Raw genomic sequence first — 13,955 nt, 5'->3', positions numbered from 1 at the left:
CTGAGTGTTTTCCAACTGCTGGGGTCTCTTATATAGCCTTGTGTAGAGCTTAGGGGGTGGCATTGAGCCACACAGATGGAAAACCTGCTCTGACAGCAAGGAAACCAGAGACTTTTAAAATCCCTTTAAAGGAGGAGATGCAAACTTTTTCTGGACGATCAGAAAAAAATGTAACGGCCAGCAGGCTAAGTGGCAGTGCTCTGGAACACACTCATGTATTGAATAACTTGTAAAATCACCTTATTCTGAGGTCCTAGTTCTGAACCACTGGGATCAGTGGGGCCAGCTGCAAAGGGTGGTACGTTTGGGCATTTGCTGGGGGCCCCAAGCCCATCGCCCCAATGGTGCTGCCCTCAAGTCTTATGGAGCACCCCAAAATGTCAGCGTCAACATGAGACAGTTGGGTTTGCACACCCTCTTTCATTCAGGTCATTTCCCCCCCACCCACAGATGGAAAATGCACCCCAAAAGTCTGCACCACATTTTGCATTCGTGGCAGAGATTTAGCGCTCAGCCTGCAGTCAAATGTTTTATAAAAATTAGAAATCTCTCTGTTCAACTGTAAAGCTTTTTTGTTTGTTTGTTTGTTTGTTTCTTTCTATTCTATTCTATTCTATTCTATTCTATTCTATTCTATTCTATTCTATTCTATTCTATTCTATTCTATTATTGAATAGCTCAGAGTTAAGCATCCAGGACTTCTGTTTCTCTTTTCCTGCATATTCTATCACCTGTACATGTTTGCAAAAATTATTTTCATCAGGATCACTCCTAGGAATGGGTAAGGAATTTATTCAGGCAACTTTTCACAGCAATCCAGTGCTCCCAAAGCTGCCTACGTTAGTTGTGTTCATTCATTTTAATAGGTCTATTTTGAGTAGGATTAGAATTGGGTGCAACCTTTTATGTGCACAGAAAATGCATATTTTATGAATGAATGCACTGGAAAGCATCAAAGCATTTCTTTTCTACATTTTGAGCATGTATTTTCTGCAAAAGTGCACACAAAGTGCATACTATTCAAATGTGGGCTTTCCACTAGCCATTGTTTTTCCCCAGGTTGCTGGCATCCGTCTGTCTTGAGAGACAATGGAGTGTGCTACTGGGGGTGAAGCCAAACGACTGTACAGTGGTACCTTGGGTTAAGAACTTAATTTGTTCCAGAGGTCCGTTCTTAACCTGAAACTGTTCTTAACCTGAAGCACCACTTTAGCTAATGGGGCCTCCTGCTGCCCCCGCGCCGCCGGAGCACGATTTCTGTTCTCATCCTGAAGCAAAGTTCTTAACCCGAGGTACTATTTCTGGGTTAGTGGAGTCTGTAACCTGAAGCGTCTGTAAGCTGAGGTACCACTGTATTAGCAGCACCAAAGCCCGAGCTGTGTATATGGAGGCCCTGGGTTGCCCAGATGACACGACCCCCCCCCTCGGCCTTGCTGGTGTGGTCCAAAGGAAAGCAGAGCAATATGTTCAGCACCAGCTTGTCTGCAGGAGTTGCCAGAAGGAGGCAAACAAGGCGTCTTAAGGACTCTACTCCAGATTTGTGTAGGGTTTACTCCTTAGACTTTTCTTCTCCTGAAGATATCCCACAAGGCAGTGGAGATTTAGAACCAGAGTTCTCCTTCTCCTAGATGGGCTACCTTTCCAGGCTGACAAGCCCCATTTGCCCCTCACTTCCATCTACAGCAGGGGTAGTCAACCTTTTTATACCTACCACCCACTAATGCATCTTTCTTGACGGTAAATTTCCTTACCGCCCACCAGTGCTTGATTGAAGGAGGGTTCAGCTTGTGCCGTAGAACCCCCTACCGCCCACCTAGAATCCTGAAACACCCACTAGTGGGCGGTAGGGACCAGGTGGACAACCCCCGATCTATAGCAAGTGCCGAAACTGCCTTCTTGACCGTTGGACCCACTATTGGTCTTGTCTACTCAGTCTGCCAGAGCTTGTCTTCACATGCATGGGAAGTCCCTAACTCACTGAGGATTTGAGACCCATCAGCTACCCTCACCTGGTTTAACTGGCCAGTTGAAGCCATTCCCAGGGCGTGGCCGCTGTCACATGCTGCCACCTTCTAGGATAAACACACAAGACGTAACCAGCTGTGTTCTTAGAGAAATAAGGTATACAGTGGTACCTCTGGTTACATACTTAATTCGTTCCAGAGGTCCGTTCTTAACCTGAAACTGTTCTCAACCTGAAGCACCACTTTAGCTAATGGGGCCTCCCGCTGCTGCCGCGCCGCCGGAGCACGATTTCTGTTCTCATCCTGAAGCAAAGTTCTTAACCTGAGGTACTATTTCTGGGTTAGCAGAGTCTGTAACCTGAAGCATCTGTAACCTGAAGCGTATGTAACCCGAAGTACCACTGTACTATTCATTGTATCAAATTTCAACAGAAGTAGCTCATAAAGTTCAACAAATGAACAAAGCAGTGGATCAAATCATTCTCTAGTCAGTTCATGCATAAGGTCCATCCATGTAATACTGTCCATTCCATTTGATACAATGATAGTATACCTTATTTATCTAAGAACACAGCCGGTTATGTCTCGTGTGTTTATTGAGGATGCTTTACGTGACCACAGGTTTGTTTGTTGTTGTTTTACCAGCTTCTAGGAGCCACAGGTGAGAGCTGAGTGCTGGGTGAAGACCAAAGGTAGACAAACTACCCCAGAAAGAGCATGACGTGTCCCCCACCAGAGTTACTACCCGTCCCCTAACACCCCCTCCCAGATTTTCCAGGTACGCATCTGAATTTGAGCAGAAGGTTGAAAACAGGAGTTTGGAAGGCTTGTAGGATTCAGGGCTACCCCTGTCTAGGGCCTTCCCAGCTCTGCTGTGTGATGGGGCCAAGGGAAAGAGAGAGAAATGTTTGCAAAGTTGTCACTGAAATAAATAACCGGCCTCTGATTGCACCGGGTTCGATTTATGTTTGCACAGTAAAAGAACAAAAACAGATGAGATCACTAAAGGTTACTGCAATAACATAAAAGGTGGCGGGGGGAGATTGTTTTTGCCTCCTTTGCATTACAGTGGACTCTTGTTGCCGGAGAGCAGTTTGTTTACTGGCCCATGCACAGGAAATTACAAGAAGACAAATGTATTTTATACAACTGTCTAACTAAAAAGTGCCTCTAAGCAATAGCAAAGGCAGATGTGTTCTGCTCAGGCTCTGCGTCTCAAACATTTTGAATTCCACTAAAGAATGGGCGGATCTGTCAATTTCAGTTTCTGTCTCAGGTCATACCCACACCAGACATTTAAAGCACATTTAAGGCACATGGGGAACACCATCAGAGAGCACTTACAAACTATAGCTTCCAGGATTCTTTAGGGATGAATGTGCATTCACTGTTTGGTGTGAATGTGGCCCACAATTCTCTTCTTAAGTTCAGTTATCCACATTTCCAGATAAGTTTGCGGTTGTTTTCTTTTTAAGTCTTTGTGAAAGTTTATCAGAATTGTGATTTTTTTCCCCTTCAATACCCATATATTGGTATGCATTTTTTACTGATAAACACATTTTTGCAAAGCACTTTCCCCTAATATGTTTGTATGCTTATTTCATTATTATTATTATTATTATTATTATTATTATTATTATTATTTTCATTTTTAGGCACACGTCACTCTGGCATATGCATTTTTATACAGTGGTACCTCGGGTTAAGTACTTAATTCGTTCCATAGGTCTGTTCTTAACCTGAAACTGTTCTTAACCTGAAGCACCACTTTAGCTAATGGGGCCTCCTGCTGCTGCTGCCGCCATGCTGCCGGAGCACAATTTCTGTTCTCATCCTGAAGCAAAGTTCTTAACCTGAAGCACTATTTCTGGGTTAGCTGAGTCTGTAACCTGAAGCATACATAACCTGAAGCGTATGTAACCTGAGGTACCACTGTACACATTATTTGGCTGGAGGAGTGTATTGCAAAAGTCAAGAAGTGTGGATTTCAAAAAGGATGGCTGTGTTTTGATAAAATGTTACCTTTCGACAAAAAGGCAGAATTTGTGTTTGTTACACTGCCCATCTTTTGCCTCTGGTCCCACCCATCACCAGTGGGTGGCCCTCAGAAGGCTGTCAAGGAAGGAATGTGGCCCTCAAACTGGAAAAGGTTCTGCAACTGTGCTGGACACTTTTCATCTCCAGATCCCGAAATGCCCCACCTGTGTTTTAAATCCATGTTAAGGCCAGAGCCACAGAAGCCAGCTGTGGCAGGCTTGTTTCCTACCCATTTGGCTGGTATATTCATCTTGCTTCTTCTCTCTCTCTTTTTTGGTCCACATGAAATAATAGGTTGCGCCAATGGGGCTGCAACCTGAACATAAACAGTTCTGTCATGCGGAAGTGCGCATGACGAGCTCTTGGCCCTGCAAAGAGAACATTTCTTCCTGAGCAAAATTGAATTAAGGCTGCTTTGCTCGGCTATGGAAGGCGCCCAGGCTGTTGTTGCATGTGAGGGGCGCAGAGATTATTAGCGAAATGAAATCTGATTACTTGAGGAGTGCCGTGTGCCAGAAGGTCCCAGGTTTTGACACACCCGATCCAAAACCAGCCCGTGGCTGATTTTCTGCTTTGGAAGAGGTGGCAGCGTGAGTCACACCATGGTCAGAAAGGATGGCTCCTCCTTCTCTGGCCAGGATACAGAGATGGGGCTGTGGGCGCCTAAGCATCATGGAGAGCCAGGTCCTGCTGTGTTCGGGGAAGGGTTGTAGCTCAGCGGCAGAGCATCTGCTGTGTGTGCAGAAGGTCTCTGGTTCAATCCCCAATGGCATCCGCAAGGAAGGCTGGGAAGGCCCCCTGCCTGAAATCATGGAGAGCCACTGTCAGTCACTGTAGGAAAACAGGAAGCTGCCTTACACTGAATCAGACAATTGGCCCGTATATCTCAATATTGTCTATACTGACTCAGTCTCTTTCCCAGCCATTTCTGGAGATGCCATTGGGGATCGAACCTGTGACCTTTAGCATATGAAACAGGCGCTCTGCCACTGAGCTACAGCCACATCCTAGAACCACTGCCGCTGACAGGAGCAGGCCAGCAGCAACCACACCTTTCAAGCTGGAGTTAACCGTTAGCAAAAACACAATTTGCACAGACTTGATGGAGTGTTTAGCCTAATGAGCACAGCAGCTCATCCTCAGTAAGTCTTGCCCCATGGATCAGTTGCTGAGTCTGAAAGTCCCCACCTCCCCACAGTTCCTGCCTCTCCAGGGTTTTCCCCAAGCAATCGGAGACTACACCTGCATGAAGCCAACCTCTCCTCCACTCTTTTCATGCCTCTTCTGGTTCTGGGAAACAATTGGGAAGGGGAACTTTTCACAGCAGGAGGGAGAGACACCTGTGACTCTTCATCAGCCTGATTCATATCTGCCTCTTGGCCTCTCTCCTCCCATGCAGTGAATGAAAGGAAAACTAGCCCCAGAGTTAATTCTGGAGCTGTTGTCCTGCAGGTGTATAAAGTCCTGCATAGCACTTACAGGTACCTGTATGAAGAGTTGTTTGATGTTCATGAGAACACAGGATCTAGTCAAAGAAAGATGCAAATAGACCTATAGCTGGGTCTATTTTCTCCTACCTAAAACTTCAGAGTTTAAAAACTGATTGGCATGATACTTGCAGAGATTGCACTACTCCCTCGGGGCATCATATCTGCCAAACGTCAGAGAGATTGGACAAAGGGTGTCCATTTTGAGAGGCATTTATATAAGGGGTAACCTTTAATGAACTTTCCATTAGATTTAATGGAAGGCACACTTCAGTATTTTCAATCTGAATGGCATGAAATTTGCATGCATTTTTCTCACAGCACTTCAAACCTGTCAAGTTCCCCAAAGCTCAGACAAATGGGGCCCATTTTACAGACATTGAAAAAAAAATAATGCCTTTTAAATTGCTCTGAACTTGGGGGAAGATGGAAGAGGGAAATTAATTGTGCTCAGTGTCAGATCAAAGCCCTTTTTGCTTTTGCTTTTTTTTTTTTTTGCAGAGATCTCTTTGCATTCCTGATTTCAGAGTTTTCAAAATGTTTCATATCTAAGCCCCCTTTGGCTCATAGACACGGAGGTATAGCTAAAGAGATCTGGAATCAGGCAGGCAGGATGAGACTGCCGTTTGGTATTGTCACCCAGATGATACCCACAGATAGAATCTGTAGAGTTGGAAGGGACCCATAGGGTCATCTAGTCCAACCCTCTGAAATGCAAAAATCTCACCTAAAGCATTCATGGTAGATGACTATCCAACCTCTGCTTAAAAACCTCCAAGGAAGGAGAGTCCACCACCTTCCGAGGGAATCTGTTCCACTGTCTCTTACCATCAGAAAGTTCTTCCTAAGGTTTAGTCAGAATCTCTTTTCTTGACATTTAAATCCATTGGTTCAGGTCCTACCCTCTGGAGCAGAAGAAAACAAGTTTGCTGCATCTTCCATGGAACAGCCCATTAGATATTTGAAGATGACTATCCTATCTCCTCTCATCTTATCCAGCCTGAACATACCCAACTTGCTCAACTGCTCCTCATCACGCTTGGCTTCCAGACCCTTTATCATCTTGAAATCCTGGAGGCACGGGGGTGGGAACTGTGTTTTCAGATTGTTGTGTGTCTGGGAGCTGACATCTGCCCAATGCATATAGCCCAGCTGGGAAACATATCAATGGATGTGAGGCTTGGTGGAGGCAGGGGATGGAAACCAGAATGTTGTATCCTCTTTTCGCTCTTCAAAGGGAGGCATCTCTCTTATCTTAAACTTTTTATTCCAAATGCAAAACAAACAACATACCACCATGTCCGCTAATGACAGCTTATTTGCAAGAGAAACCAATCAGATGTTCTACAGATGTTTTGGATTCTAACTCCCATCAGCCCTAGCCAACATAGCCAGTCATTAGGGATTAGGGATGTCTGTTTGGACAGCTAACCACCCATAATTTAGTGACCCCCTTAAACGGGTTGTTAACTTTGGCTGTTGGGAAAGCCCTCTTTGACAGCCACTGAGACTTCCTAGTAAGATGTTCCATTTGCTCAGCACTGACCCTGCTGAAAAATAATAATGTCAACAAATATTAATGCTGGTTTCACTTGCTTACTTGATCCTGCTTGTTTTGAAACATCTTTTACATACAAAAGAAGCTGCCTGTGTTAAGCTCCCAGGAGAATCCCTCTCTTTTGGTCTGACTCTCTCTATTTACATTCATCTAGTTCCTTCTGCTTCTGTTGTTGTCAAGTGCACTGAGTTCTTCCTTGGAAAACTGGGTTCCCTTCCAGATGAAGTTTATCTTGAGCAAACGTCCTGATTGGCAGACCACCTCCCCCAGTACAGAAACAAAGCCAGATTTAAAGATCTCCTGCAGAGATGGCCGTTCCACAACCAGCGGATTGTCACTTGGGGACAATGCAAAGGAAACCATCTCAGTGGTGGAGTAATGACCTTGAAACACCTCTTTAAAATTGTTGTTGTTGTTTAGTCGTTTAGTCATGTCCAGCTCTTCGTGACCCCATGGACCAGAGCATGCCAGGCACTCCTGTCTTCCACTGCCTCCCGCAGCTTGGTCAAACTCATGCTGATAGCTTCGAGAACACTGTCCAACCATCTCATCCTCTGTTGTTCCCTTCTCCTTCTGCCCTCCATCTTTCCCAACATCAGGGTCTTTTCCAGGGAGTCTTCTCTTCTCATGAGGTGGCCAAAGTATTGGAGCCTCAGCTTCAGGATCTGTCCTTCCAGTGAGCACTCAGGGCTGATTTCCTTAAGAATGGATAGGTTTGATCTTCTTGTAGTCCATGGGACTCTCAAGAGTCTCCTCCAACACCATAATTCAAAAGCATCAATTCTCCGGCGATCAGCCTTCTTTATGGTCCAGCTCTCACTTCCATACATCACTACTGGGAAAACCATAGCTTTTACTATACGGACCTTTGTTGGCAAGGTGATGTCTCTACTTTTTAAGATTACCACTGCCTTGGAAAGGACCCTATGTGTTTGTTCATTTTTCTTGGATTTTGACTCTTAATAGTTAACACTTCCTTTTGGACACCCAGTTTTATCTGTGCTATACTGTTTTGCTGTATTTTTATCTAGCTTTTAGGAAGCTGCATCAAATGATATCATTGTGCTTTTATTGCATTTATGCAAGCCACTTAAGAGAAATTTATTATATTAAACGGTGGTGTGGTCATTTTTAAAAACGTAAATAAATTTGTCTTTGCAAAATGTGCACAGAGGTTATATGATATCACCATCAAATAGTTGTTTTCCTGTATTTCTCACCATAGTTTTCCATTCGCTGTTGTTTCTGCAGAAGTGTGACAGCCTGGACATACCCCAGGGTTGTTTCATTCAAGGTGAATGTCTGAAAGACAGGCTTCATGACCACAGCCATGAGTTGATTTCTGGAACACAGGGTATTTAATTTAATTTTGAAAATTCTATAATTTCTACAAGGAGACTCAAGGCAGCAAACAAACGCTAATAAAAACAGAATAAAACAGAAATTATTCTTTTTTTAAAAAAAATCAAATTTTATGATATTAAGTGGTATATAAGTTATACAAAATAAATCATGACTTTAATAACTTTCTAACAGCCCAAATGTAATGAAACAGGGGCAGCAAATTGACACACTAGCAGACTGGGTCAAGGCTACCTTAGAAAGTACTTGATTCAATCTTCTAAGTAACTCAGCTTCATTCATTTGTTATCTGAACTGTTTTTCTGGCAAGGAGCTCAGGGTGGTGTAACTTCCTTTTCAGAGCCTGCTGTGATTTCTCTTCCTTCCTTGCATCAGTCTTTTTGTAGAATCTCATGCCTGCTCAATCCCAGTTGTTGTTTTTTAAAATGTTGGGTGAATCACTCAGACGTCAAGTGCAGATTCCCAGCTCTCTGCAGTTAAAGCCAGGCTTGAAACAGGTGGCTTAGCAAGGAAGGGGGGTGGAGCTGACTTGTGCCAGCCAGGAAATCATAAATCCGAGCAAACTATTTTGCCTATTGGAAATCTGGTTTTTTGACAGCGAAAGCCTGCTCTCCTCATAAAGACACATTTCACTGCTGGGAATCCAGTGAGAAAATGTGGGCAACTTGTCTCAAGGCAAGAAACCTGAGTACAAATGAGAAAGCTCCAAACCCATGTTTTACAAATGGATAAGCTCGCACACCTTTAAAATGGGGGTTTGAGTTTACACTGCACCTTGTTCACCACAACTCAGGTTAGTAAGGACTGGCGCTTAGTAGGGTGCTGGAAAATTTAGATATGCATGATCCCTACTAGGCCCCCTCACAGCCATGCCCCCTTCTAAGATTTAATAACAATAACAATGTATGCAACAATCAGTGCTAATCTCCATGTGTTGCCTTTTCACTTCATTTATTTGGAGATTTGCATTGATTTGCACTGATTGTTGCAATGCATTTTTACATGGGCGAATGATTTTCAGTGCTGCAGGATCTTCTTCCAGAATGACTTCTGTTGTGTTTTCCTTCAAGTTCCTTTGTACATAATAAAACTTGTGCACCATTCCCTTGAAACTGAAGCACCTTGTGTTTTCAGTGTTCCTGAATGCTTAGCTTTTGGAATATATGGAGCAATGCCTCCTCAGAGATCTTCCCACACTCTTTCTCCAGAATGACCCTTGGAGCCAATCCTTAGTTGCTGACGCACCTCCTTTCGTGGTGAGTGGCTCCAATCAACACAGAGGGTGAGAAGATGTCTTCTCAGTGGCTAAAAGGTTCCCCTCTCAAGCTGCTGTCAGGCAGCTTCAGGATGCTGGAGACAAGGACCCTCCTGCAAAAATAGTAATGGGCCTTTGACTCCCTGCAACCTCTATAAAACCTCTGCTGGTGCTCTATAAAACAGAACTGAGTTGGAATATAATGACATATAGTGAGATCTGCTGGATCAGGCCAATGGCCCACCTAGTCCAGCATCCTGTTAGGTAAAGGACCCTTGGATGGTTAAGTCCAGTCAATGGCAACTATGGCGTTGCGGTGCTCATCTTGCTTTCAGGCCAAGGGAGCCAGCGTTTGTCCACAGACAGCTTTCCAGGTCATGTGGCCAGCATGACTAAACTGCTTCTGGTGCAACAGAACACCGTGACGGAAGCCAAAGCACACGGAAATGCCATTTACCTTCCCGCTGCAGCGGTACCTATTTATCTACTTGCACTGGCATGCTTTCAAATTGCTAGGCTGGCAGGAGCTGGGACAGAGCAACAGGAGCTCACCCCGTGACAGGGATTCGAACCACCTTCTGATCGGCAAGCCCAAGAAGCTCAGTGGTTTAGACCACAGTGCCACCTGCATCCCTAGTTATAGCATCCTGTTATCACAACGGCCAACCAGATACCCATGGGAAGTCTGCAAGCAGAACTTGGGTGCAGCAGCAGCTCTCTCCAAACAACTGGTATTTGGAGGCATATTGTTCTGTAGGCAACTCACTGAAAGTCAGGTGTCTCCAAAGCGTTAGCACAGGTGAGTGTGTACTTGCAAGGACTCCTCTAACCCAGAATAAGCTTGCAATGCTCTCCCTTCAGTGCTTAGGATCAGAGCGGAAAGAAGCACACCTGATGCTGCGGTCTACTGTTTTAGAGTGCAGGTGTAGCTCTCTTCAGAAATGTTCTTCATGCCTGGGCAAATCCATGGGGCAGCTGGAGCAAGGCTGCACCTCCACCTCCTGCCCCAGTGTCAGGTTCTGTGCCAGCCCCACCCAGTGGACACCTGTGGTCCCAACTGCACAGAGCACCTATGTGGAAACAGTTGTTCATGTGTAGGTGCCCCTTGCAAGCATCTGTATTCAATGCATGAAGATGTGCCTCCAGGCAGTTACTCGTGTTGGGCTGGCATTTCTGGTACATATGGGGGCTGCTTGTTAATACTTTGATTTATTTTTATTTTTTTTAAACAGAGAATTCTGCTGAGCCAATGCAGCTGCAAACAGATTGATTTACTTTAAAGCTTTATTTTTCCAGCTCTTTTCACTGGAAAACAATGAACTATTTCCCCAAAGCCTCTTTCTCTTGCAAATTCACACTCAGCAGACAAAACTGAACACTCCGAAAGAGCTTATCTATTGATATCTTTCCCTCTCTTGTTGGAAGTAATTCAGGAAAAGTATTACAATCATCTTTTGGCACTGGTTTTGCTAGCCTTCAGATGTATTGATGGACAGGCTCTGTTACGTTTTTAGGCCATGAACCAGGATCTTTTTTGTTTTGTTTTTAAGAAGCAACCACTATAAACCAGAGAGCATAGGAATTATCAACACGGTGCCCGTGGGCACAATGAAGCCCTTGAGGTCTTCTCCTGGTGCCCACAAAGCCCCTGAGCTCCTTCCCTGTAAGTGCTGAGGGTTGTTAGGCAGCCCCCTAAATCCCCTCACAGAGCTACAAATCTCATAGTGGCTTAAAAATCAACCCCCTTCACAGGGAACTCTGGGAAATGCTGTTCTGTGAGGGAAACAGGGGTCCCCTAACAGTTGACAGCACCCTTAAAAAAGTACAGTTCTCTGCATTCTTTGGGGGAAGCCATGACTACTACTACTGGAAGGTCAGATCATGAAGCTGAGGCTCCAATACTTTGGCCACCTCATGAGAAGAGAAGACTCCCTGGAAAAGACCCTGATGTTGGGAAAGATGGAGGGCACAAGGAGAAGGGGATGACAGAGGACGAGATGGTTGGATAGTGTTATCAAAGCTACCAGCATGAGTTTGACCAAACTGCGGGAGGCAGTGGAAGACAGAAGTGCCTGGCGTGCTCTGGTCCATGGGGTCACGAAGAATTGGACACGACTAAACAACAATAACAACAACATGGACTACTTAAAGTGGCATGATGTTGTTTTAAATGTATGTTACAGACGCTTCGCTGTGTCAAAGCAATTGTTATCCCACACTTTCTTGTCACTTTCCTTCCTGAAAGAAATCCAGTTTTGGGGGGAAGTTGGCTTGTTCCATAAGAGTCCCCCATCAACTGCACAACCTGAATTTGCTGGCATGTGATTGACTCCTATCCCCCCCCCCCCAATGGCAACAGTCTAGAACAGCCTTTCTCAACCTGTGGGTCCCCAGATGTTGTTGAACTACAACTCCCATCACCCCTAGCTAGCAAGGCCAGAGCTCAGGGATGATGGGAGTTGTAGTCCAACAACATCTGGGGACCCACAGGTTGAGAACCGCTGGTCTAGAAGCATACAGAGTTGAACTCCCTATCACCCACCACCTTCATTTTTTAAAATAAGTGCTTCATGTTTCTCTACATCAGGAATGGTGGCAATTAAGGACAAGAAAGCTGAATTTTTTGAAACCCAACTGGGTTGAAAAAGAGCTTCCTTGATTTGTTTAACGCAATATTTGCCAACTTGGTGTGCTCCGGATGTCTGGAAGTTATAATCCAAAACATCTGGAGGGCACCAGGTTGAGAAAGGGCTGGTGTCAGATCAGCTCAAGTTCTTGCATTTCTTGGGTATTTCAGATATTAACAGGCCTCCAGGGAGAAAAATAGGCAACTCTGAGATTTTCCAAACCGCTGCCTGTTGACCTAGCTTTCTTTCCACTAAAATTTACAACCAGTTTAACACCCTGACTTCAAAAATATATACAGTTAGGTCAGCGTTCAAAGCACTGGAAACACATTTTCATTTAATGACTTGCATTTAAATCCAAAAATCAGAAAAAAATATTTAAAAACACAATGTAGCTTGGAGTCGGGTTATCTGGGGGGACACTTTCTCCCATACAGGCCAGCCTGCTTAGTCAGTAAGATCTTCTATGCTGTAGCCTACAAAAGCCCATCTTGTGATGACCAGAAGCAGAGACTTCCCAGTGGTGGCACCCAATCTGCGGGATGGGCTCTCCTTTGGAATAAGATGGGGCTGGCTATGAAGTCATCTGGGCACCAGAGAAAAAGTTATTTGTTATCTGTGGCTTTTGCTGGCTATTGGTGTCAGCTCGTGGTTATATCCGTGTAGTTGAACTTACTCAGGGATGGAGAGCTTGTGGTCCTCCACATGTGGTCGGCCAGTTGCAGGAGCAACTGGAGGCCACCAAGATCCCAATGACATCATCTCTAATTGGTACAGAATTAATGGGATTCTGGCTGCATCAAAATAAAGGACATAATTAACTTGCATTGCAGAAGACTTGCAGTGTTCATCTGCTGCAGCAAAAACAACAGAGTCTTGTGCCATCTTAAAGGTAAAGGGACCCCTGACTATTAGGTCCAGTCATGGTCGGCTCTGGGGTTGCGGCGCTCATCTTGGCTTTATTGGCCGAGGGAGCCGGCGTACAGCTTCTGGGTCATGCGGCCAGCATGACTAAGCCACTTCTGGCGAACCAGAAAAGCGCACGGAAACGCCGTTTACCTTCCTGCCAGAGCGGTCCCTATTTATCTACTTGTACTTTGAGGTGTTTTCGAACTGCTAGGTTGGCAGGAGCAGGGACCGAGCAACGGGAGCTCACCCCGTCGCAGGGATTCGAACCTCCGACCTTCTGATCACCTAGTCCTAGGCTCTGTGGTTTAACCCACAGCGCCACCTGACTAGCAAATTGATTATGGCATCAGCTTTTGTGGGTGCTTGTTTGCTTTATTGGCATTCATTTACACTGGCTAGTTTGATCTTGCCTGCAAAACTCAGTTTTATTGAAGTTGCCTGGTGGCTTTCAAGCCTTAGACCACACGCTAATGGTGCTTTTAACGATTAAGAAAATAAAAAATAAGCCCTTGGCAAGTATGTTTTTAAAACCCCTGACCTTTCTGGCTGCTTCTGAGAACCTGCTGTACCTCTTGCACTCATTTCCTTCCAGTCCCAAGGAAATGACTTAATGGTTATTGATATTTACTCGCATAGCACAACGTCCCCTGGACTAGACATTCTGCGTAGGATCCAGCATGAGACAGATTTTTCCCTGGGCATGTGGTGTTGGAGAGCGACTTAGGCTTTTCAACAAAATACTGAAAATAGTGGGGG

The sequence above is a fragment of the Podarcis liolepis genome, assembly GCF_965112155.1.
Source record: "Podarcis liolepis genome assembly, chromosome: 14".
Taxonomy (NCBI): Eukaryota; Metazoa; Chordata; class Lepidosauria; order Squamata; family Lacertidae; genus Podarcis; species Podarcis liolepis.
This window is presented reverse-complemented; position numbering follows the sequence as displayed.